Consider the following 24,945-nt stretch of genomic DNA (forward strand, 5'->3'; position numbering starts at 1 on the left):
GGTAATAAACCAGAGAGAGTCCTTACCCCAGATAAACTCTCACGTGGGTACACAAGGGAACACACCCATGGATGGCTCTCGCAGCGCTGTAGTGTCTGGGACTTGGAAGCAATGTGGGTGAATAGCGCTGCGGGTGTGGACAGGAGAATGTGGTGGAAACACAGACTGCAATACTGCGTGGCAGACAGGAGCAACAGATTGGGTGGAGTGAAACATGAATGGAGTGAAAAATTAACTACCGGAATGAGGCAGGATGCATTTACTTAAAAAAAAGTACAGGCATAAAGAGCAGCAAAACACATTTTTGTAAGAAGGCATCTGAACACGAGGATATATTGTACCCACATTCAAGCCTATTAGGATGGTGGCCCATGATGAAGGTAAGGAACTTGGAGGGAGAATGGAGTAAAATGGAATAAATAAAACGATAGAGGGTCTTGCATAGACGATGTACAATGAAGACAATGTACTATGAACTGAAGAGTATTGACAACCCCAGCTCTGCCACTGAGATCTAGTACCCAGAGAAGTACATTTAACCCAGAAAGGTCTTAGCCGTGGGTGCTCAGCCCTGTGCCTCCTGAGTGAGGTGTTTGAGAGTAAGGTTAATGATTGCTGGGTGGGTTTCTTAAGCTCCTTGGACGTGCTTGAATGCTCTTTAGGCCAGAGGCTCTCAACTTTGGCTGCCCAGGAGAGACACCTGGGGAGAAGTAAAAAAATCCCATGCTGGCCCACCCCCAGCCCTCCCACTCCCCCACCCCTGTCCAGAGCTCCTGTGATGGGCCTGTGGTGAGGGCCCAGGCATCTGCATTTTCCCAGAGCTCCCCAACAAATTCTTTATTTTTTTTTTTTATTTTTTTTTTAAAGATTTTATTTATTAATTTGACAGAGAGAAATCACAAGTAGACGGAGAGGCAGCCAGAGAGAGAGAGGGGGAAGCAGGCTCTCTGCTGAGCAGAGAGCCCGATGCGGGACTCGATCCCAGGACCCTGAGATCATGACCTGAGCCAAAGGCAGTGGCTTAACCCACTGAGCCACCCAGGCGCCCTCCCCCAAATTCTAAGTCGTAGCCAGGATTGAGAACCATTGCTTTAGACTCTTGCCTTTACCTTTCTAGTTGCAAATGTTGCATTCTTTGGCACTGGAAAAGAGACTACTGAAATCAGATAATTTTTCTTTTGCCAAACATTAATCTCATGGTTAAGAGAGAGCATCAAAGATAGCATAACTCACATATTTATTTGATTATACAATTAAAACTTTTGGCTGGGCCACTGTGTGTGCTTAGGGTGGGTATACCGCATAATTCTAGGGGATGTGCCCTCCATGTAGTTTATACAAATGGAGTACCTTGGAGTTGACCAGTGCACAACCTGCTCTGTTATACATAGCGGCCCATGTGCTACGCACTGGGCTAAGTGCCTGGCTACATTGCTGAACAAGATGACATGGCCTCCAGGGAAGGTGGTCACAGTGGGATTTCCACAAAGTATGGCTATGCAATGGTGGGAGGGGCATCTCAGGAGCTCAGGTCAGGGTCCCTCACCCAGCCTAGGGGTCATGGAGGGCTTGCTGGGGGAATTAAAATTTGGATCAAAACCTGAAGGATAGGGGTGCCTGGGTGGCTCAGTTGTTAAGTGTCTGCCTTCAGCTCAGGTCATGATCCCAGGGTCCTGGGATCGAGCCCCACATTAGGTTCCCTGTTCAGTGGGGAAGTCTGCTTCTTCCTCTCCCACTCCCCTTGCTTATGTTCCCTCTCTCGCTGTGTCTCTCTCTGTCAAATAAATAAATAAAATCTAAAAAAAAAAAAAAAACTGAAATGATAAATACGCAGGTCATGGTCATGAGTGAGGAGGACAGTACTGTCCACCAAGAGGAACATCCGTGAAAAGGTAGAGAGATTTTACTGTGCTCGTAGCATAACAGAGGAGCTGAAAGAAAGAGAGTGAGTCTGATGGGTAGGTGTAAGAAACAAGTACTCAAAGGGAAGCAAGGTCTGGCTACAAAAGGAGTTGTGGGTCAAGTAAAGAAATGTGGGCATTATCACATGGGTACTGGAGAATAAAATAATCAAATATGAGAGTTAGATCATTCTGGCAACAAGTACACTTGAGGTTGTGGGGAGGCAAGAGTAGGCACAGAAGGCTAGTTATGGGACTATTAAGCAGATCAGGGTGAGAGAAGACGTGGCTTGGACAAGGCCTGGGAAAGAAGAGAAATGGACACATGTGAACAATATCCCAGAGACAGAGAGGACATGGAGACTGCGCAAGGGAGAGGGGTTGGTGCTAGACAGAGGTGAGGCCATTCACTGAGTTGAGACACAGAAAAGAGGAGAAGATAGGGTGGAACAAGGCAGGGAAAGATGGTGATTTTGGTTGAATATGTTAGTTTGGGAGGCTAGTCTTGTAGACTGAGTTCCTGGGAAATAGGCTCTGATGAAATTTGATGAGTAGGGTATTTCTTAGGGTATGCTGTTGAGCACGACACAGAAAGGAGCGGGAAGAAACAGGAGAGGGCAGAGGGAGAGACTGAGCTGTAAGGCAAGCCTAAGGACAGCCTTGGCTGTGGCAGACTATATTTTCCAAAGATGGCCACACCAACTTGTGGACCATCCCAAATATTCTTCTTACAGTGAGCTTGATGCTCCTCCATTAAAAGGTGGGGTCTCCAGTCTGCATTCTTGAACTTGGGGGTACTTTTTAAAATTTCTTGACCAGAGTGATGCTGCATGACTTCTGAGGCTAGGTTAAAAAAGGCAATATGGCTTCTGCCTGGCTTCCCCTCTTGCCATATGCATTTTAGGAACCCTGAGTCAACAAGTAAGAAGTTTGATTTCCTTGAAGGTTCCATGTTGCCATTATCTAAAGCCATTACACTTTGGGATAGTTTGTAACACAGCATTAGAAAACTGGCCCATCAGCTCACCTCTCAGGGAGCTTTAGAACTAGGATGGCATTTTAGAACTGTTCCAAGTTGGGCCAAGATGGTGGAGCTTTATATACCACACTGATTCGTGATGGGATGTGGTGGCAGGACAAGAAGGGTCTTTTCAACCGAGATAATCCTGGAAGGGGGCATAGCTGAAGGCTGGATGTGGACAGCACTCCCTGCAGCTGGGGCAGAAAGTACTTCTCTGAAGGGGCATCTGGGCAACACCTTCCTGTGACAGCCAAAGCCAAGGAGATATTAAGCCAACTACACCATCTAGAGCTTAGAAGGTCATGGTATTGGGAAGTAGTAGGATGTGGCACAGGTTTCTGTGTCTGTGGTCTGAGAACTGAGAACACCCTGTACTGAGTCATCTGAAGGCAGCCCCCTCCCCTGACCTGACAAGTCAGCACTCAGGGTGATGAGTGGTCTCCTTCTGATCACTAACATTGAGAATCTCTGGATAAAGATGATATCAGAGCCACAAGGGGGGGGGGGATGTAGATGAGGTAGTCCAGGGAGATTACACAGAATGAAATGAGAACCTTGGAACATCACCATTGGCCAAGAAGAGGGGTAAGAGAGGGGAACACAAGTTGTTTGCGGAAGGAACGGGCACTAGTAGCAAATACAGATGCAAGTCCAAGAAAGGTGAGAACACTGGAGTATTTATTGGATTTGGCAACAACGAGGTTCTTGTTGGCTCTAGCCAGGGAGTCAGGGTGGCTGTTGATCACGTGGGAGAGCTGTGGTGAGATGAGCTGCTTCCTGGCTGAGGTTCCTGGGGCAGAGGAAGAGACCAGAACTAAGAAGGACTCCTGGAGAATTAAAGGGCTGTCTTGGGATGGGCCCTCTGCTCAGAGCAGAAAGAAAGGGGCTGGCAACAAAGGCAGCACAGTGTAAGATAGGAGAGGAGCTAAAGGTAAGACCAGAACCCATCAGGAAGATGAAGGTCCCGGTAAAGGAGTTAAACCCAGGAAAATATTTATTATCAAATACTCTTCAGGGTTTACACAAACCAAGGCAATTCAGAGAAGGTGCTTATTTAAATAGTTCCATTTATAACCAAGAGAGCAAATGTGTTTGGAATCAACAGAATTTGGTTGGGTTCCCAGCACACAAAGGAGTATCTCCTAGGAAAGCCATTTAACTTCTTGAAGCATTCATTTCCTTATCTGTAAAATGGAGACAATTATGCCTGACTCGCTACTTAGCTGCAAGGAGTATGGCTCATCCGTTCATTCAGTGAGCGTTTACTAAGCTTTGCCGTGGGCCAGACAGCACACTAGACCTCATTTCTGGAACAGGGACCAGCACAGGCCGGCCCATCCCCTCCGGGAGCTGGTGCTCTAGTGAGAAAGATCGGCATTAAATTTGTAACCACATTGACATCACTGCAGTTGTGGTCAGCGCCACAAGGCAGAAGAAAGACAAAGGACGGGAGATGCAGAGTAGAGCCTAAGACATAGCTGGGGCCGAAGGAATGGTATCGTGTTCCACGCTCCCGCACCCTGCTCGGAAAAATTGGCAAAGAGATATTTTATATTCAGCGTCTGCAGCTTCCCTCTCTCTGCGGTTTTCGCCTCCTTTCCCTCCCGTGGAACTGTGGTATTTCACATTTTTCTTATCAAAATGAGTACTTAGTTAGCACCATTAAGTACTTCCGGGAAGACATGAGCAGAGCAGAGCAGGACAGAGGGCGTTGCTTCTCAGCCTTCGCAAGTACCTTCGCAAGTTGGAGGCTGGTGTCACTTGAAATGTAAACTTACTCTTGAGATTTTTATACATAAAAACAAAGGCTTTTAAAGTGTTTTCTCCTCATGCTTTCACTTATTAGAAACAGCACAAAGATGCTTTCTTGTGATGGTCATCTGTGCAGTGTACTGGCGTCTCTTTTAGGTTTTTTTTGAGTTTTTGAAGTAAAGTTGACATAAAGCTGACTCATTTGGCAGGAAAGTTTGCCAGTGTGAGTCAGGAGTGAGTAGGAGAGACATTTTACAACTTCTCTCCGCCGGAACAGTCACTGTTCACAGCTCCCATTGGGACAGCATGTTCACACCTAGCAGGGGATTTGATATTCTGCACAACTCGGCGACATACTAACTCCATTTTACACCTAAGGAGATCGAGACTCAGTTTACAGAGCTTGCCCAAGGCCTCAGAACTGAGACTTGACCCAGGCCGTACATTTCCCGAAGCCCAGTCCACCACACCAAGCTGCGTCTGGAAGCGGAAGAAGCCGGAATGGGGCTGCGATGCTGGGTGGGCACCGTGAGGAGGTCAGCTGAAGGGCTCCCAGCTTTCACCCCAACTGCCACTCACTCGCCACACGCTTGCCCACTTCAGCAGCCTCCAGTCCCTCACACATAGGTGACACAGAGTCAAGGACAGTGTGACCAGGCTCTGAGGAAGACAACAGGGTGGCTAAAGTGAGCCTGGGCCTGTGAAAGTGCTGACTGGGCTGGGCCCGGAAAGGAGCTTGGGCAGGTTTGTACAGCTGCAGCAGCCTTGCCAGAAGTATCTTGTGCAGGTGAGAGAGAGAGAGACAGAGTGTGTGTGTGTATGTGTGTGTGTGTGTGTGTGTGTAGGAATGTGTGTGTATGTGAGAAAGCGCTTGCGAATAGAGGAGTGTTCTGGGAGCTGGTGAGTGTTCCGCACATGGATTTGTTGGAGAGTCCGTGTGCCTAAGACTGGTTCCTGCATTTGTCCCTGCGTGTAAGTGTCTGAAGGCACATGTGTGTGACTGTGAGTTGTGTGTGGCAAGTCTGTGTGTGTAAGAGAGAGAGAAAGAGAGACTGTGTGTATGAAGAACACAACTGAAAGAGTCCAGAAATCAAGGTGCTGTTTAGCTGCCCTGGGTACCTCTGAGGCCTACTCACTCCAGAGTGGCAAGGACTCCACTTTAGTGTTCTTCAAGGGGGAATCTGAAGGAAGGAACCCAGTGTTACCTGAGCCACTAATCCCCGGGAGTGAAATTCCTACACACCAGTAGGTATTATTTAGGGCCTTTCTCAATTAGCAATCATAACACCTGAAGCTTTGAACAGTTGTTGTATGTTTATCTTTCTCTTCAAGTTCACTCTGCTGGCTCTCAGAGCCAGCCAGCCAAGTTCAAACAACCTTCTGTCTGGCAGCCGTGAACACAACGCCCCCAGCCCCCACCCCAAAGCGGTTATAACCAGACAGAGATTGGAACTGATTTTCGTGATCTCGGTGTGTGTTCTTCTGCCTTTTTATTTAATTGTGCTTTAAGATGTGCTCACTTCCATCACAGATTTGAGGCAGCTTACAATATTAAAAACACACACCCGACAAAAATGCTTCAGAAACACAAAAAACCCAGATCTAACCTCAAGCCACAGGAGAAGAAAGCTGTTCCAGGGTGTGTGTTCTGGTGCTTAATTTTCACGGATGGTAAAAGGGACACATCCAAAGTGTTATACTGGATCATGGCTAAGATTGAGTCACCAGGAGTTACCCTTGTCTGGATTTTAATTATTGTGCTGTTTGCTTCAATTTTCCAAGCCTTGTTGTCCCCGTCCCTAGCAATGGGGACAACGATAGGATGTAACTCTTCGGATTAAAAACCAAATAAGAAAACGTATATAAAGTGCTTAACACGGTGTCTGGCACACAGTAAGCAATCGATTCACTTGTGTTGTCATTTTTATTGCCATTGTGGAATTTTAATTACCCACACTGCCTCTCTTTGGGGTTGTGTGCCCAGAGCCAGGTGGGCCTTCTCCCTCTTTGGCCCCCTGGGAAGACAGGTAACGCGAATGTATTACTGGAGTCCTATCACTGAGTAACCCCAAAGCGGACACTGCAGACTGCTCCTGGGCATGGCAGCAAGGTTTGGCTCTCAGGCTCTGCAATCGCCAGGTGTGCAGCTGAGCTGAGCTGAGTTGAGATGACGCCGCGCACTCAGCGGCAGGTCAGGTCCACTGAGATTATTGCCAGAGCATAGTCCTAGAAGACCCACGGGCCTCTTTCTGGGCCAACTTGAGTTCTGTTGCTCTCTGAGAAGCAACTGCTCTTTAGAGCAACTAGTGTCAGAGAACTCTGGTAGCCTCTTTGGTGGACACAACCTATGGCACAAATGCCTCCATGTGGGTTCTGCACTCTACCCAAAATACCTAGACACACAGCCATCATGTCCATTATTTTTATTATCAGTGGCCAAGTGAGAGATGATCTGTTACTCCTCAAATATAATTCAATACTCAGGAGAATCCAACTGAGCCCTCCCACCACCTCCCAGCTAACCCTTGGCTTTGCCTCAGTTCTCCAGATTCCTGAGGCCAGGGTCACCTGGACAGGCAGGGGTGTAGAAGTTACCCCAAGAGCTAGCCATCAAATCCTGTCCGGTATTTGTTTTCCATGTGGATGTCTCCCATTCTCCCCCGATGGCCAGCAAGATAGGTTCAAGGGCTGCACTGGTTCATTTGTTATCTTTGTGTGCCCATCCCTGCCTCTCACCCTCTGATTTACTTAGTGCCGGGCACGTGGTAGGTACTCTATAAATGTCTGTTGAATCAGAGTGTGAGTATAAAAGCAAGTAACCAAAGGAAGGAACTATTTCACAGAGAAAAGGTTAAAGCAGAAGTAAACCCTAGAGGGGCACCTGGGCGGCTCAGTCAGTTAAGTGTCTGCCTTTGGCTCGGGTCATGATCTCAGGGTCTTGGGATCGAGTCCCACATTGGGCCTCCTGCTCAGCAGGGAGTCTGCGTCTCCCTCTCCCTCTCCTCCTCCACCTACTTGTGCTCTCTCTCTCTCAAATAAATAAATAAAATCTTAAAAAAGAAGTAGTAGTAGTAGTAGTAGCAGCAGTAGTAGTAGTAAACCCCAGAGGCCATGAGATTGAGCACCCACACATAACAGGCGGGGACATGGAGGCTGTGGCTCCCAGAAGACATGCTGAGCCTCGGCAGCAGGACTGGGGTCTGGGTACCCCACTGTCTCTGTGCTGCTTCTTATTCCCCTTCTCAGTCTTCATTTCCTGTTCTTCTCAGAGAGAGACTCCAGGAGTCTGGGGGGGGTGTGGGATCTGTCAGCCCCACCTCTCCCTGAAGTCACCAGTTCATTAACTAGCCTACAACTTAGCCTAGCCTTGTGACAAAAGCAAATCAATAAATATTGATTGAATGTCTACTATGTCACCAGCCAAGTGAGAATGAGGGAAGGTAGGAAGCACACAAGAGAGAAGCTGTGTGCAGTTTATCTGCCTTATTAATGGTAGTGTGCAGTTTATCTGCCTTATTAATGGTCATCAGACACCCTGGTTCACATTCATGAGACAGTCCTGAGAAAGCAGCAAGCATGCTTGTGGGCTTTCAGCTAGGAAAGATAAGGTGGGGAGGTCTCGACTGGCTCTGGAGAAAGCCCCTTTCTCCCTGAGGCAAGACAGAGTAGAGGATGTTGTGTAAATAATGAGTCCAAAACTACACCCTGCTCATGTACTAGAATTCCAAGAATGATTAAACCTGACTATAGCTCCAGGATAAACAGAAATTTAACATTGCAATTGGCCATGCACTTTCTCTCTGTCTCTGTCCCTCTCTGTCACACAGGCATGCACACGCACAATGTAGACATCTGCTACCTCCTACCTGGTCTGTAAGGAAGGCAGTTTAGTCTGATAGAAAAGTAACACTGGGTACACTCCAAAGAAGTGAATGCTGTTCCTGCCTAGGGACTCGTTCACTGTGGTCCTGGCTTTCCTAAGCGCTCCAGGGCCCTACTTGTCCATTTTTAAATATAATATCAATATCATTATTCATCTACTTTACAAGGATGCTGTGATTACACAGCCTCATAGATATAAACAACCCTTAGAAGCTGAACTACTGTATGCTCCACACAGTTGAAGTATTCTTCAAAAGGTGACTGCAGACTTCAAGTGATTGATAGGATTGGTGTCCTTATAAGAGGAAACACCAGAGAGCTCACTATCTCTCCTCCTTCCCCTCTCTGACTTTACCTTGTGAGAACACAGTGAGAAGGCAGCACTCTGCCTTTGGCTCTCACCGAAGCTAAATGGGCCAGCCTCTTGATCTTGGACCTCTTAGCTTCTAGAACTGTGGGAAAATAAATTCCTATTGTTTAAGCTATTGTCTATGGTATTTTCTTACAGTAGCCACAAAACAAACCTCAATAAATTGAAAAGGGTAGAAATATTACAAAGTATGTTTTCTGATCACAATGTAATGAAATTAGAAAGCAATAGCAGGACAAAAATTGGGAAACTCACAAATAATGTGGAAATTAAACAATACAGTCCTATACAACCAATGGACCAAAGAAGAGATCAAAAGGGAAATCAGAAAATACTTTGAGGTGGGTCGCCTCTCTGGCTCAATCAGAGGAGGCTGCAACTCTTGATTTTTGGGTCATGAGTTCGAACCCACCTTGGGTGTGGAGATTACTTATATAAATAAAACAAACAAACAAAAAAGAAGAAGATACCTTGAGGTGAATAAAATGAACACACAACATATCAAAATGTATAGAATTCAGCTAAAGCAGTGCTTATAAGGAAATTCATAGCAGTGAATGCTTATATTAAGAAAGGAGAAGGATCTTAAACCAATAAGCCCATCTTCCACATTGAGATACTGGAAAAAGAACAAAGTAAACCTAAAAATGAGCAGAAGGAAGGAGAGGATAAAGATTAAAGTGGAAATTTAGGATGAGCTGACAAGAGGGCAGAAGTGGAGCAGAAGAAGCAGTGCATCTTCCGTGAGCTCATCTGCTGGGGTGGACCTCGACCAGCCGCTGGACATGGCCTACAAGCAGTTGAGGCAGCTCTACCATGCCCGGCAGCAGCGAGGCTCAGCTTGGGTTTGCGGAGGAAGCAGTACTCGCTGCTGAAGAGTGTGCCCAAGGCCAAGAAGGAGTGCCCCTGACATGGAGAAGCCAGAGGTGGTTAAGACACGCTTACAGGACATGACCCATCCTGCCAGACATGCGGGGCCACATGATGGATGTCTATAATGGCAATACTTTCAACTAGGTGGAAATCAAGCCCAAGATGATTGGCCACTACCTGGACAAGTTCTCCATCACCAGAAATAGGACAGGCAACAAGACCATCCACTCCTCACACTTCATCTCTCTCAAGTAGCCTGTTCCACCAATAAAGACACAGGCTTCTCTAAATTAAATTAAGTGAAAATTTAATAAAATAGAGACTCAAAAAACCAGAAGAAGAAAATCAATGAAAACCAAAAGTCGGTTCATTGAAAAGAACAAAAGAGACAAATACTTAGCTAGATTGACTAAAACTCACCAATAAACAGAGATTTAAACAGACTTTTTACTATAAACAGGGCCTTCAGACCCCTACTCATCTTTTACGATGGCCCAAGAGGCTGAACTTTTAAGAGCTGGTGGTCCAGCCAAGTCACAGGCAAGACTGGAAACCGAATATCTTGATTCCCACCTGGGGCTTCTGACACTCTAACCCCTTATCTAATTTCTCACACAGTATCGGATGCTTATAGGTCAACTCATATTTGAAATGCAATAGGAAAACCAGTGAAGGGAACTTGGTCATGACATAAGCTGAGAAATACCCTTGAGTAAGTCAAATCATTGTCTCCTACTTTGTCTTTGCAGAAGTCAATAGGTGTCCTAATTTGATTCATTTGAAGAAGGGATGACTCTTCCAAGCATTGGACCTATTTTCTCTGGTTGTTTAAGAACAACCCAAGGCTATAATAGATGTGGAAAGAGAGAATTTCAATCATGCTTGAATAAACAACTATTCTTTCAGGGTCATAGTGACTCTTTTTGGGTTATAATCCTGGACAGGAAAAAGTTCAACAGTTGAGAAACCACGATGTGCACTTTATAGAGACTACGGCCTATCTGGGGAGCAACAGAATCCCCAGAACATTCCCTGCATCTCTCATAATATCTCAGAAACACTGCCCTAGGGTGGGGAAGGGGTGCAAAAGCTGTGACGACCCTGTTCTGTGTGATTTCAGAGAGAATGCTTGATTCTTTTCTGAAGAAAGATGAGTCTAGAATTACTTCCAAGAAGAAAATCAAAATCTTGGATGCTGCTCTGATGGGAGTCCCTAAGTTGGTCTCCCCACTGAGCAAGCATTTTATGGCAGCCTCTATTATCCCATGCAGAGGCATAGCCACTTTCAAACATCTAGACTTTGCCCCTTTTAAGTGAGATTTTCTTGCAGTGTCCCAGCGACAGACATGCCTTCAAAATACCAGCCGAACTCACTCTTCTCCTTGATAGGGATTTCATTCAGCTAATGAGAGAGTAGAACCTGAAGGCAGGGAGAGGGTTTTAGCTGCAGTCACACAAACCTGAGTCAAAGGAAGGAGTTTTGCGGTCATATTAACAACAAATATTTACTGAGTACTTGCTATCACCAAATCATGTTCAGAGTACTTTTTGTCGATTAACTCACTTAATCTCCAAAATTCTGATACAGGTACTAGTATTGACTCCATTTCATAGATAAGAAAACTGAGGCAGAGTAATTAAGAAATCTGCCCAAGGTCACAAGAGGCTGGGCTCCGTTAAGTCTTTTTTTTTTTTTTTTGGGGGGGGGGAAACCATGCCACATAACCAGCCTTTTGAGGGAGTTGGCTTTGATTTGGCTATACCAAGTACTATTTGGAATCATCTAAACAATACCTCTGTCTTACAGCTGAAAAGACTGAAGTCTAGAGCATTTGCTAGTATTAATGATAGAAGAGTTAATTACATAAGGCACAATCATATAGCTCTGGCTTCAGCAGACCACCAAAGAGCTCACCTGAAGAGTTTATAAAAGCACTTATGCCTGGGCCCATTAAATCAGAATCTCCAGGGCATAGCTGGGACAACTGTATATATATTTTTTTGATCACCCAGGGGAATGCCACACATAGTGAGGGTTGAAAACCACGCACTTTTGTGCTATATTCTTGCTGCTTGGCCACACCAACACTCTACTGAGTTAAGAGCTTATCTGGAGAGGGTAAAACAGAGTTGGGGCATCTTAAAAAAAGCAAAGTCAGGATGGCTGTTGGTGTCTTGAGTTCTTTCTGTGAATTAAGACCCACTCACATAGCATCCAACCACTGTATTCCACATAAACATGACATTAAGGTAAAGAAGGTACGTGCTTGGGCAAACACAAGCTTTTGGAAGTAAACTGGCTTATGTCTGTCTAATCCAGAAAGGCATCAGCAGACCTACCTGATAGCCACACATATCTTAGCTTTGGCCTTTCCCCCTCTTGGCGTGCAAAGGCCTGAGGGTCCCAGACTAACTATCAGGACTCAAAGCTAAAATCAGGCTAAAATCTAAAGTTACTCAGTTATTAAAGGAAAACAAAACAAAAAGGAAAGTGTGGGCCAAAGGAAGGACAAGCTGTCTCTCCCAACAGAAAAAAATTAGCCTGCTTGCCCAGAAGGCAAGAGCTAATGCACAGGACCAGAGGAAAGAAATGGGAAGGGAACAGAATACCATCTCTGCAGCCTGCCCCACTCACCCTCCTGAACTACATAAACAGTCATTTGAATCACTTTGCTTCTCCTTTTTTATCCTGCACAATGATGAAGACCATCCCTCTGGCGTTTTTTAAGGTTAGTTATATAAAACTGCATTTTGTCAGTTTGAATAAGTCAATTTGAATGAATCCTTTTTTATTTTTTTAAGCCTGAAACCAAACAGATGTGAAGGAAAGTGGGGAGTGGGGTTAAATGATCCATTTGAGATGCTGGCCTTGGGTTACAAGAGAGGGAAAGCAGAGAGTGCGCCACAGGGCCATGCAAAGCAGGCCTTTCCCGGCTTCCCACAGCATCGTACAGCAAGAGGAGGCACAGGCTTACCCCCATCCCTAAAGCACGTTGAAACCCAACTCCCTTTCTAAGGCAGAATTAACCTGAAGACGTGAGTTCATGAAAGCTCTCTGATGAACGGTGACCAAAGCTGCAGGGTCCGAAGAAAACAATTAAAAATGGAAAAACAGCTGAAATTGTTTCTCATGTTCGTCAATGAATTACAAATTGTGTGCTAAGAGCATTGAATGTCTCAGCGAGTTCTACCTATGATCAACTTACCTGTGAGCAGATACTGAAGACAGACGACGTCATTAAAATGGTCATAGTAGGGGCGCCTGGGTGGCTCAGTTGTTAAACGGCTGCTTTTGGCCTGGGGTCCTGGGATTGAACCCCCCCACACACACCCGCATCGGGCTGTCTGCTCAGCGGGAGGCCCGCTTCTCCCATTCCCCACTCCCTCTGCTTGTGTTCCCTCTCGCTGTGTCTCTCTGCCAAATAAATAAATAAAATCTTAAAATAAAATAAAATGGTCACAGTAGCACACTAGTGAGCCTTGCTTCAAATTCCAAAACCTGTGAATTTTTATTTGTTCTCTCTTTTGCACATTTCATAGCATGTGGAGGACTGAACTGCAACACCATCATTCACCACCCCCCTCCCCCCACCCCCTCATCTTTCCTTTTAAGTTTTGGCCCATATGCTAATGACAAAAGGAGCACCGGGAGGGAGAGCTTTCCACTCCAAGATCCTTTGGTGCCCAGCATGGGCTGGAGTCAGGGAAGGAGGGGGTTCACCCCGACCAGAGACAGAGTGTCTCAAACAGGAGCCTCTGCTTTTTTTCTGAGGAGGAAAAGCCTTCTTGATGAGGCTGATCATAAGGGAGATAGGGATACTGCTGGCCAAGGTTTCTAAACCCTCTTTATTTCTGATTTGCATATTCACCGACAAAGATCCTTATTGTTGATAAGCTGACCGAAACCTTTTTATATGCATTTAACCAAAGTGAATTTGCTTTCTCTAATCCCTGGAAGGAAGAAGAGAATCACTATTAAATTTTCAAGTATGCCAGGTGCCTTAAAACTCTCTCATTTTAAATCCTGTTGACTACCCAGTGAGGTCAGCATTACCAGTTCTCTTTTATAGAGATAAAGAAAATAAGGTTCAGAGAGGGGAGATACGTTTTCCAAGGTCACACAGTAAGCCATTGGTGGAGCCAGGTTTCAAGCCCAAGTGTGCAGGGCTCTGGGACCCTCACTCTTGCTCTCTATACTAGGTTAAGGGCTATTTTCTTCTTTCTGTCCATTGTTAGCCTACTCCAATTCTCTAGCTTCCTGTCCTAAAGGGTGGTTTTAGCAAGGACAGCATCTTTCCCCACACTCTCCATATTCCTAATGACAGAGCAGTTGCCCCTGACTGAGATCCCAGATGGCCTTACCTTACCACGAGGGTGGGAATTTCGGAGCAAGTGCAACCTTGAAGAACTTTTGTAACCAGAAGAAAGGATAAATGATAGCCTGTCTTCTGATAACCCAATCTTGTATTTCTCTAGCTCTCCTCATGCTCCTTCTGGATAATATGGGGACATTTCTGTTCCAGCTTAGGTCATAAAGGTTAGAAGCTTGGGCTCTGGAATAAGATAGAGACAAGTTAAAATGTACGGTATGGCTTTGTGTAAGGGACTTCAGTTTGTAACATGACGGTGATCGTGGGATTTTGTGAGCGGTGCACGAAATAACGCAAGCCAGGAGCTTTGAGCGGCAACTGGCACGCAGAAGGGGCCTTGTTAAGTGTTTCTCCTCCTCATCCTCAGTGTCCTCCTCCTCCTTCTCCTCTTCATCCTGCCTTCCCCCGGAAATGCGAGGCAGGGCAGGGGTGCAGAAGAGCTCCTCTGCTACGATGACTCAGTCTGGTCTGCCAGCTCTCAGACATCAGCAGGCTCTCAGGGGCTGATAGGGAAGCAGAGTAGGACACAAGGGGGAATGCAACCGAGGCAAGTCCTCTTGCTTCGCCTTTCCTCTGGCTCCCTGGTAACATGATTAAGAACTGGGGCTGGAGGTCGGGGGACTGTGGGGATCAGAACAGAAAGAGCTACCAAGATGGGAACTTAATGTGAGATACAACTGTATAAGCACAATGGAAATAATGTGGGTGTGGGATTTAACCAAGTACGCTCCAACTTGCCTTCATTGCTGTTGAGCATTCCTACCTTTGGGCACATTAGTTCCTCTCCGTGAGTCTCCATCTCTCCATCCTAATGTTTGTCCAGCTGCTTCATATGCAGGCAGCTGGCTGATCTCTCTTTTCATATACACGAGGGCTCACATTCACATGTTACTGATATCATAGTCTGTCTTATGCCACTGCCTAGTGAGTATCTCTTGGGCAATATATTGTGCGGTGGTGAATAAGGCGAGCAAGCTCCTTGCCCTTATGTAGCTTGAATTCCGGGGGGTGATTTCAGGCATTAGTGAGTTACGTCTAGCACACCGCGTTACTTTAGTAAATGTCAGTTCTCTCCTCCTTGGCCATCATTCACCTCAGGAGTTCCACTATCAAGCTGAGCACGTAAAACTGACAGTTTTTGGATCGAAAGTGGCAAAGAGGCAGCCATTGCGTATGGTCTAACAGCATGGAAGGGAGAAGGCCTGCCTTGACTTAAAGCAGTCATAGTAGCAACAACCTCCCTGCTGATGCTTGAATGACGCTATTTTCCTTGACTTCCCGGGTAGACAATTCTACTCCTGGTTCTAAAGGCAAGGCATCAAAACAAACTGTTGAAGGCTCACTGAGGTAGAAAACCAGAGCCTAACAGCAGTGTCCCACACTAGGAGCCAACAGATGGGAACAAGGGAATGGCAGGTGAAACAGCAAACAGAGGTAGGTTGGCTGGCCCGATGCCCACCTGGACAGACTGACAGACCAGCCAGTCTTAACCCAGAGCAGGGGAAGGCTGCCGGCCTTGCTCCCTGAAGCCAATCTAACCAGGAGACAAGCCCTCCAGAAAAAATAGTATTGCGTTGAATCCAGGCAAGGTATTGTCAAGGGAGATGCCCAGAAAAATGTACTCTGCCCCACAGTAATGTTCCTTCTGCAAAAACTGGGTAGCTCAAAGAATTTGACTCTTTTTTTTTTTTTTTTAAGATTTTATTTATTTGACAGAGAGACAGCAAGAGAGGGGAACACAAGCAGGGGAGTGGGAGAGGGAGTGGGAGCAGGGAGCCCAATGTGAGGCTTATCCCAGGATCCTAGGATCATGACCTGAGCCAAAGGCAGATGCTTAATGACTAAGCCACTCAGGTGCCCCAGAATTTGACTCTTTTAACATCTAAATGCATTTGATTATCACAAGCACTTAATGATCAAATCTCATTAATAGTGCTCTCGAGGACAATTATCTATTATGGATGTATTGCTTTACCCTTTTTAATTAGGATGATAATGCCCAGTGTAAATAAAGGTTTCTTTGCTAATTTCAATTGTGCACAATGAATAGCCTTTTATTCTTTTCCTTTTTCCCCCTTTTCCCCTAGGGTTCTTTGGACTGAATTTACTCTGGTTCCTGAAGTGTGGAAAAAGTAAACAAGGTTTTGTTTGGATTCTACCCTTCAATTTCTCTGTACTAAAACACTAAAGTACCAGAAAGTTATCCCAATAAACATAATTGTCCTGTGGTATGAGAATAGTTTCAGAAAATGTTATAGAGCAAAAGAATCCAGAGTTTTCTATAATTAAAGAGTTGGGTGAGGGGATATTTGGCCTATTTCCAATTGCTTTGTATTGCCACAGAAATGCAAACAATTTAAAAATCCATGTTAAATTTTAGCTACCTGGATATTCAGGTCATTACAAAAGGGATCCCACATGGTAGGTTAAATATTTCACATGATTACATCAAATCATCTGAATACAAGAACTTAAAGTAATCCATATAAAATTTCTGAAAGAGGACATGAAACAAAGGACGCACACACACACACACACACACACACACAAGGAAATAAAAATCATCAAAATAAGTGACTTTAGTCTTTCCTTGTGGCCCCTCGTGATCTTAGTCTAGTGAGTGAGAATTGATTTATCTCTGGGGAATGTGCTACTGGTCCCCAGGGTACAGATGTCCCTCACCTGACACAGTCAGCTTGTCTCTGGAGAAACCCCTGGCCGAGAGCAGTCAGGAATGGACGCCACGCCTCACTTATGAGAACAAGAACATCTCCCTGGCCTGTTCTGAATGCTCTTCTGAGGCTAAAAATAGGGCAAGGCTTCTTCAAGGGTTTGAAGTTCTAGAGTGGAAAATAACGTGTAACAAAAAAGCCAACAGTTAGGTGGTTAAGGTTATGAGTGATTATTGTATTTTCTTTCCACAGTGATCATTGAAATGAATTATTTTACTTTTGTAGAAAAAAATTAGGATTAAAAAAATAAGGGATCCTATAGGGACGTCTGGGTGGCTCAGTCGGCTAAGTGTCGGGCTCTTGGTTTGGGCTCAGGTCATGATCTTAGGATCATGAGATAGAGCCCTGTGTGGAGCTCTGCACACAGCGAGCAGTGTGCTGGAGATTCCCCCCCTCCCTCGGACCCTTCCCCACTTAAGACCTCTCTCTCTCTCTCTCTCTCGGTAAAATAAATAAATAAATCTTTAAATATCTATAATATATATGTTTATATAATATATACGTTTATATAATATATGTTTATATATTTACAATATATATGTTTATATAAATATACATATTATATATTTATTATATATACGTGTGTGTGTATGTGTGTGCATATATATATGGAATGTAGGTAACTTTTAAAACTACCATCTTGGGGTGTCTGGGTGGCTCAGTTGGTTAAGCATCTGCCTTCGGCTCAGATCACAATCCCAGGGTCCTGGGATCGAGCCCTGCATAGGGTTCCCTGCTCAGCAGAGAGCCTTTTTCTCTCTCTCCCTCTGCCTGCCACTCTGCTTATTTGTGCTCTCTCTCTATCTCTCTGTCAAATAAATACATAAAATATTTTTTTAAAACCCCTACTATCTTAATTGGTCCATTCAAGGGGTTTTATATAATGGTTAGTTCTCACTTCAATTGCCATTTATATAGAGACTTGCTTAATGTAGGGCAAACCCTAATGGTACTCCACAAATCTATAAAATCTTTCTTCTATTTACCATTATCAAAAAACAGATTTTTTTCAGGGCGCCTGGGTGGCTCAGTGGGTTAAGCCTCTGCCTTCAGTTCAGGAGATGATCTCAGGGTCCTGGGATCAAGCCCTGCATCCGGCTCTCTGCTCAGCAGGGAGCCTGCTTCCCTCTCCCCCCACCCCTCTCTGCCTACTTATGATCTCTCTCTCTGCCAAATAAATAAATAAAATCTTTTTTTAAAAAATGGATTTTTCCTGTTTTTTAAGTCTCTTCTATCCACAAGATCCTTGAAAATTATCTCTATTATATTTCTAACAAACATCAAAAATATATGAAGGGTGAATAATATGTAAATAAATCTTTAAAAACCTATTGATTATAAGAATATAAGCCCACAAAAATTTTAGAAACTATAAAATAGTACCTAAGAAAAATTACCCATAAAGGTAACAACTGGAATCAACTCTTATCAGTATTTCTGTGTAACAGGCAGGAAGCCCATCGCAGCGGGGGGGCTCCTTTCCAAAATACTCTGACCCCCTTAGTTAAGGGGCAAGGATGCCAGAGCTCTGTTGTTTCTGTCACCAGACCTGTTTTCTACCCCTTGTAATGGAAGTAATTTACTTGAACATTAGGGAAATATGAGTGAGAAAACAAAGAGAGTCTCTATGCAAACTAGATCGAATGTTTTGGAAAGACTCCACGGAGGAATGATTTTTTTTTTTTTTTAAAAGAGAGAGTAACAGGGTGGGGGTGTAGAGGGGGAGAGAATCTTAAGCAAGCTCCATGCCCAGCATGGGACTCAATGTCAGAACCCCAAGATCATGATCTGAGCCAAAATCAAGAGTCAGACGCTTTACTTACTGAGTCACCCAGGCACCCTGAGGCAAGATTTTTTTAAATAAAAGGGATTCTGCACTCAAGTTGCCTGGATGGGGTCTGATTTCAAATTGAGATGGAGCTCTTCTCAGGCACTGTATTCCATGTTCTAGAACAGCCGTGGACAAGCCGGGCACACCGTGGCTGCGCCAACCACAAGCATCACTGTATACCGTGGGCCAGTCACTTTGGTCCAATACTCCAGGATCTGGAAATTAATACTGTGTGGACTTCGGCTTCCCAACCTTTGAGATAAAATCACCTGGCTGGAAAACTCCAAATCCAGAAGACTGGAGAGGCTCTCAAGGGCATCTTCTAGTTCCATACACTTTTGAGGATTTACTCCCCATCCTTCAGTTGAATAACAGTTTATTTATTTATGTATTTATTTATTTTCATATACCACAACCATGTGGGATTTATTCTAGGTATGCAAGGTTAATTAAACATTCAAAAGGCAACTAACAATCAACCCATCATACCAACAGGCTAAAGAAGAGAAATCATATGATCGTATCAATAGATGCAGAAAAAGAATTTGACAAAATCCAACACCCTGAATAACAATTTAAGTTAACTAAAGCTTTAACTGAATACCAGCTCAAGTTTCCCCCCAGCTGCCCCAGGGAAAGGAATCCCATCTTCCCCTCATTGCTTTTCTTTTTGGTTTTCATGATTTAGAAGGTGCTCCAAAATGTTTAGGGATGAGTCAAACTCAACCAAAGCTGTATTGGTCCAGACTCCTATCCAAATATACTCTATTTAAGAATATTGGGTGACAGGAAGCACAGTCAGCTGACATTCCTGGATGGAGTCCCTGCTAGGTACCAAGGCAAGAAGAGGCCTCCCAGAGACGTTTTGTCAAACAAAATGAAGGGCCTGGACAACAGCCAGCTATTTTTCCATTTGCACCTCACAAGAGGCCCTGATGGTCCAAAAGGCTCTTGAAGTGACCTCAGTTGGCTTTGTCTATTGGGACTGTATTCCTCTTCCCAGTATTGCTGTGGGGGCCTTTACCCTAGTCCCCGTAGAGCCGTTTGGTGGGTCCATCAGTCATGGGGCTGGGGTGAGCAGGCAGGAGGCCTTTTGGCCAGAACTATGCCAATTATATGTCTTCTCTCTGGGATCTGAATCTTGAGCTAAGGGGCAGAAAATGGTGCTCCAACATCTTGAGGAGACCATCAATTCATGCCTGCTGACTCAGAACCTGAGGGTAGCCCCGTTCCTGTCCCTCCTTTGCTTGAATATTCAGATTTCTCCTTAATGCTCTTAGTTATCCCTATGTTTCCACTGAAATCAGTTTCCAGCTGAAGTATCCAGAACTAATTTCTTCTGATTGAATCTTGAGGGATATAACTCATTCACTATGTGTGTGTGTGTGTGCGTGCATGCGCAAGCATGTGTGCATGTATGTGTGTATACTATATGTACTCATATGGGTGTGTTTTGCCCTGGAAGCAAGGTCTGCACATTTTTACAGTCAATGTATAACGAATACACATCTGGTTTACTACGTGTATTCCTTTAACACCTAGGCCACCGAGCTAGGCACAGAAAGTAGAAAAGGGAGTAAGATTCAATATTTTGCTACAAAGATGTGTGTGTGTGTGTGTGTGTGTGTGTGTGTGTGTGTGTTTTGCTAGAAGAATCCCATAAACTCACCACACCGTGTTTTTAAAGACACCTATTGGGTTATGAGCCTAGTCCTTCTAAATCAGTGGTGGTGTGGGGGGTTTGGTGTAGGGAGTGGCAGCTATTTCTCCTGCATGATCCTGCCTGCCATAGGGGGAACACCTGATCTAATCTAGACCAATCATATTTTTCTCCTAGACACTTAGAATGGGGAAGAGGCAAGAGGGGTGGGAGGGAAGGAGAGAAACAGAGAGAAGGGCTGAGAGAAAGGTTAGGAGAGTGAGTTAGCAGGTTTCTTTCATGTGGGTCAACCAACAAAACTTGAGTGGAGTGGAAGCCATCTTCTGTCATTGAATGGATAAGTAGCAAAGAAAGATAGTTTGCCAAGAAAGAAGAATGGTGGGACCGTCAGAGAGAAACCAAGATGAGACGCATTGAGAGGGTGCTCTGGGCTCTGTGACCACAAGCTGTGGGCCACAGCTCCTTTCTGAGACCTACCTGCACATCTGTCTTTGGATTCTGAGAGACCCCTGGATCCTAATATTGTATTCCCACTGGCATAACCAGTTCAAATACTTGCAACTCAGCGTCCTAACTAATACAAGCATGAATTCCAAGGGCTATGGGACCCCTAACCTGTAGAATGACATTCTCTAGGGGTGAGAAGAGACTCTACAAGGCTGCCTGTATGTATGTATGTAGTAGGTACGTAGTAGGTGGTAGCAATTCATTCCTCTCTCATTAGAACCACAGAACATTCAAATTTCCTTACATCCTTGAATGTTACCGTACCCGTTGTATTTCTCGTTGTGCCACTCGACTGAATCCTCTGAGATTAGTTGAATTCTGTTTCATAATGTAAAACAACTATGTGCAAATGTAGGTTCCTGTTTTAATATTTAGAGTAACTACTCCCAAGATACTTATAAAATTAGATATTCTGATATTGATATATCATGCTTTCGTTGTCGTGTTTTACTAGAGTTCAATAGCCGCCATTTCTATGTGCCACAAACATAGAACATAGTCCCACTGCAGATTAAGATTTGAAGCAAGTCTGCCATTCACACTGCCCTTCTACAAGGACACCATCAGAGGTCAGACAATGGATTTTACCAATGTAGGCTGATATGCACATGTAAAACCAAATCCTTTCCTGTGATAGTTGCCATGACCAAGAATTTCTTGATCCCATCTAAATTTTCAATGACATCATTAATAGAGCTACTTAAGAGGGTACTGTTCATACCTGTACACATATCTGAACACACTACTGATGATTTTATTTTTTTTAAGATTTTATTTATTTACTTGACAGAGAGAACACAGCAGGGAGAGCAGCAGGCAGAGGGATAGAGAGAAGCAGGCTCCCTGTAGAGTAAGGAGCAGAATGTGGGGCTCTATCATAGGGTCCTGGGATCATGACCCAAGCCAAAGGCAGACACTTAACCAATTGAGCCACCTGGGTGTCCCTGGCCTTCATATTAATTAATTAATTAAAATATTTTATTTATTATTTATTTGACAGAGAGAGAGAGAGACAGCAAGAAAGGGAACACAAGCAGGAGAAGTGAGAGAGGGAGAAGCGGGCTTCCTGCTGAGCAAGGAGCCCAGTGTGGGACTTGAACCCTCAACCCTGGGATCAGGACCTGAGCTGAAGGCAGATGCTTAACGACTGAGCCACCCAGGTGTCCCTAGCCTCCATCTTTAATCTTTATTTTGGTTCTCTCCTTGTTTAGAACCTAGGTGGGGGAAAAAAAAGTGCAATTTTCTGGGGGCAACCCCAACAAAACATTCCTCTCATTTTTCCAGTCTTGTTTTGCACATGCTGAGTTCCAGTTTTTCTCAGTTGCTGGCTAGGTCAGATATATTTTGCAGCATTCAATCAATACTTTCATAAACTCCCATCTGTGAAGGGTTTACACCTCCTGACGTCAAATTCGTAATTGCATTCTGCAGCGACTTCTTTGGCTTTCTTCACACGTTGCAACAAGCTCTTGAAATGTGTATCCTCTTTTTCGGTTTGGCAATATTTTCACCCTGTATGGTCTCATTTATCCTAGTTCTAGTTATGGGGTTTTTATGACAATTACTAATTTGTGTTCTTTAGGTAGTCATTCTAGGTAGATAAAAAGCACAACAATATACATTTCTTGTCAGAATCCTGCCTAATTCCCCCAGGGCTGCTAGTTTGCCTATTATCAGGGGCAACAAGGAGCTTGCAACATGGGGAGCGCCTGGATGGCTCAGTCAGTTAAGCGTTTGCCTTGGGCTTAGGTTCTGATCCCAGTTGTCTTGGATCAAGCCCCAAGTTGGGTTCTCCGCTGCATGAGAAGTCTGCTTCTCCCTCTGCCCCTTCCCTTCCCTCTGCTCGTGCTCTCTCTCTCTCTCTCCCTTTATGCACACTGCTTATCAAATAAATAAATAAAATCTTGGGAAAAAAAAAAAAAGCAAACATAAAAACAGAAGTTCCTGGGCACCTGGGTGGCTCAGTGGGTTAAGCCGCTGCCTTCAGCTTGGGTCATGATCTCAGGGTGCTGGGATAGAGTTCCACATCAGGCTCTCTGCTCAGCAGGGGGCCTGCTTCCCTTCCTCTCTATCTGCCTGCCTCTGTCTACTTGTGTTCTCTGTCTGTCAAATAAATAAATAAAATCTTTAACAACAACAACAACAACAAAAAAAAAAAAACCAAAAAAAAACAGAAGTTCCTAAGGTGGTTGGACACAGAAGGCGATCTATACCATGAAATTTGTGGGGTCAGGTTTGGGGCCCCTCATTGGGACAGGGTGTCTTCCTTTCACAGGCCTGAGATGCCTAGAGCAGGGAACAAGTGGGTAGGGATGGTGGGCTGAACCTGGCTAAGGACGCATTTTGCATTTTGCCCCCAGGGCAACAGAGGCCCTGGGTGACTCACCAATGCTATCTCCCAAATTCCAGGCTGGCAAATTCCACTCTCAGACTTTCCCTCTCTTAGCTTTTCTTTCCCTCCCAATCTGCCCATTCTCCCTGTTTCTATTTTTTAAACTAGAGAAATTTAGTCTCAGTTCAGATTCTGTAGACTGACGGGTGGATATTTGGTGAATTCCTACCAACTGGGGGACACAGCTAACAGTTGAAACAAGCTGAAACAAAAAAGAGTGGACTTAGAAAGGGAAAGTGTTTGGAGTAAAATATATCAGCCTGGGGAAAAAAAAAGGATTTCAATTATTATGGAGAAAATCTAATCATTACATAATCCAGAGTAAAAGCTACTTTTTAGAAGAGACATGTAGAATGCTCTAAGCTCCCTGTAAAATTGATTTGAGAGGCGCCTGGGTGGCTCAGTGGGTACAGCATCTGTCTTTGGCTCAGGTCATGATCTCCTGGTCCTGGGATTGAGCTTCTCCCCCTCCCCCTACTTGTGCTCGCGCTCTCTCTCTCTCTCTCTCTCAGTCTCTCTCTCCTTCTCTTTTTAAATAAATAAATTAAATCTAAAAAAAAAAAAAAAACCTGTTCGATTTTCTGAGAAGACCTATGCACACCTACTTATTATGCAGTGTGCTCACACATGTATAAAATTTTACAAGCCTTTGTTTTAATAAATCATTAAAAATAAGTTTTTAAATCTATTTTTTAATTTTGTTGCTTATTCAAGTTTATTGGCTCATTTCCCATTGGATTGTCTTTGTCTTATGGATTTACACAAATCTTTCTTTTTTTCTTTCCCTCTTTCCTTTCTCTCTCTCTCTCTCTTTTTTTTTTTTTTTTTTCCTTTTGGTCTACTCCAAGGTCATGAAGGTGTTTTTCTGTGTGATCCTCTAGAAGGCTTACTGTTTTACTTTTAACATTTAAAAGTACAATCCACCTGGAATTAACTTGTTTTGTGTGAAGAGGTCAAGTTCCTTCCTTAATTTAGAAATCCTATTGGCCCAGTTTCATTTATTGAAAAGACCATCCTGTTCCTACTATACTGCATAGAGCTTTGTCATAAATGAAGAAGTCTTCTGTCCACTCGTTTTTCCAGTTTGTTTGTTTTTCCCTAAGCTTTAAAAATTACCCATATGTGGGGGCGCCTGGGTGGCTCAGTGGGTTAAGCCGCTGCCTTCGGCTCAGGTCATGATCTCAGAGTCCTGGGATCGAGTCCCGCGTCGGGCTCTCTGCTCAGCGGAGAGCCTGCTTCCCTCTCTCTCTCTCTGCCTGCCTCTCCATCTACTTGTGATTTCTCTCTGTCAAATAAATAAATGAAATCTTTAAAAAAAAAAAAAAAAAAAAAAAAAAAAAAAAAAAAAAAAAAAAAATTACCCATATGTGGAAGGCAGCATCTCAGATGCCCCAACGACCTCGGCCTCCTCACATTCATATCCTGGTTTCGTTCTCTCCCACACTACATCAAGATCGGTTTGTGGACCAACGGAATGCAGCAGAAGGAATGGCATGCCATTTCCGAAATGAGGTTATAAAAGATGCCGATGTTTCAGTCTCCTTCTCTCTCTCTATCTCTTGTTCAAGAGAAACCAGATGTCATTCACTGATGATATTCAGACATCCTTGTGGAGAGATTCACATGGCAAGTAACTGAGCCCTCCATCCAACAG

The 24,945-nt window shown here is 44.4% G+C and overlaps 1 long non-coding RNA gene and 1 pseudogene across 1 annotated transcript in view; one reads left to right on the forward strand and one right to left on the reverse strand.

Annotated features, from left to right (window-relative positions):
* The first annotated feature begins 361 nt into the window (after positions 1 to 361).
* Positions 362 to 10,054, forward strand: LOC123391440 (annotated as a pseudogene).
* Positions 10,055 to 11,504: 1,450 nt separating this feature from the next.
* Positions 11,505 to 24,945, reverse strand: part of LOC123391448 — a 29,621-nt gene continuing 16,180 nt past the window's right edge. The window contains exons 4-5 of the long non-coding RNA XR_006606133.1: positions 14,162 to 14,352; positions 11,505 to 13,214 (exon numbers count right to left, since the gene is read on the reverse strand). This is a non-coding gene — a long non-coding RNA (uncharacterized LOC123391448). The remainder of the gene's footprint in view (positions 13,215 to 14,161; positions 14,353 to 24,945) is intronic.

Source organism: Mustela putorius, unplaced genomic scaffold (genome assembly GCF_011764305.1).
Source record: "Mustela putorius furo isolate JIRA1106 unplaced genomic scaffold, ASM1176430v1.1 tig00000228_pilon_pilon_pilon, whole genome shotgun sequence".
NCBI classification, from domain to species: Eukaryota; Metazoa; Chordata; class Mammalia; order Carnivora; family Mustelidae; genus Mustela; species Mustela putorius.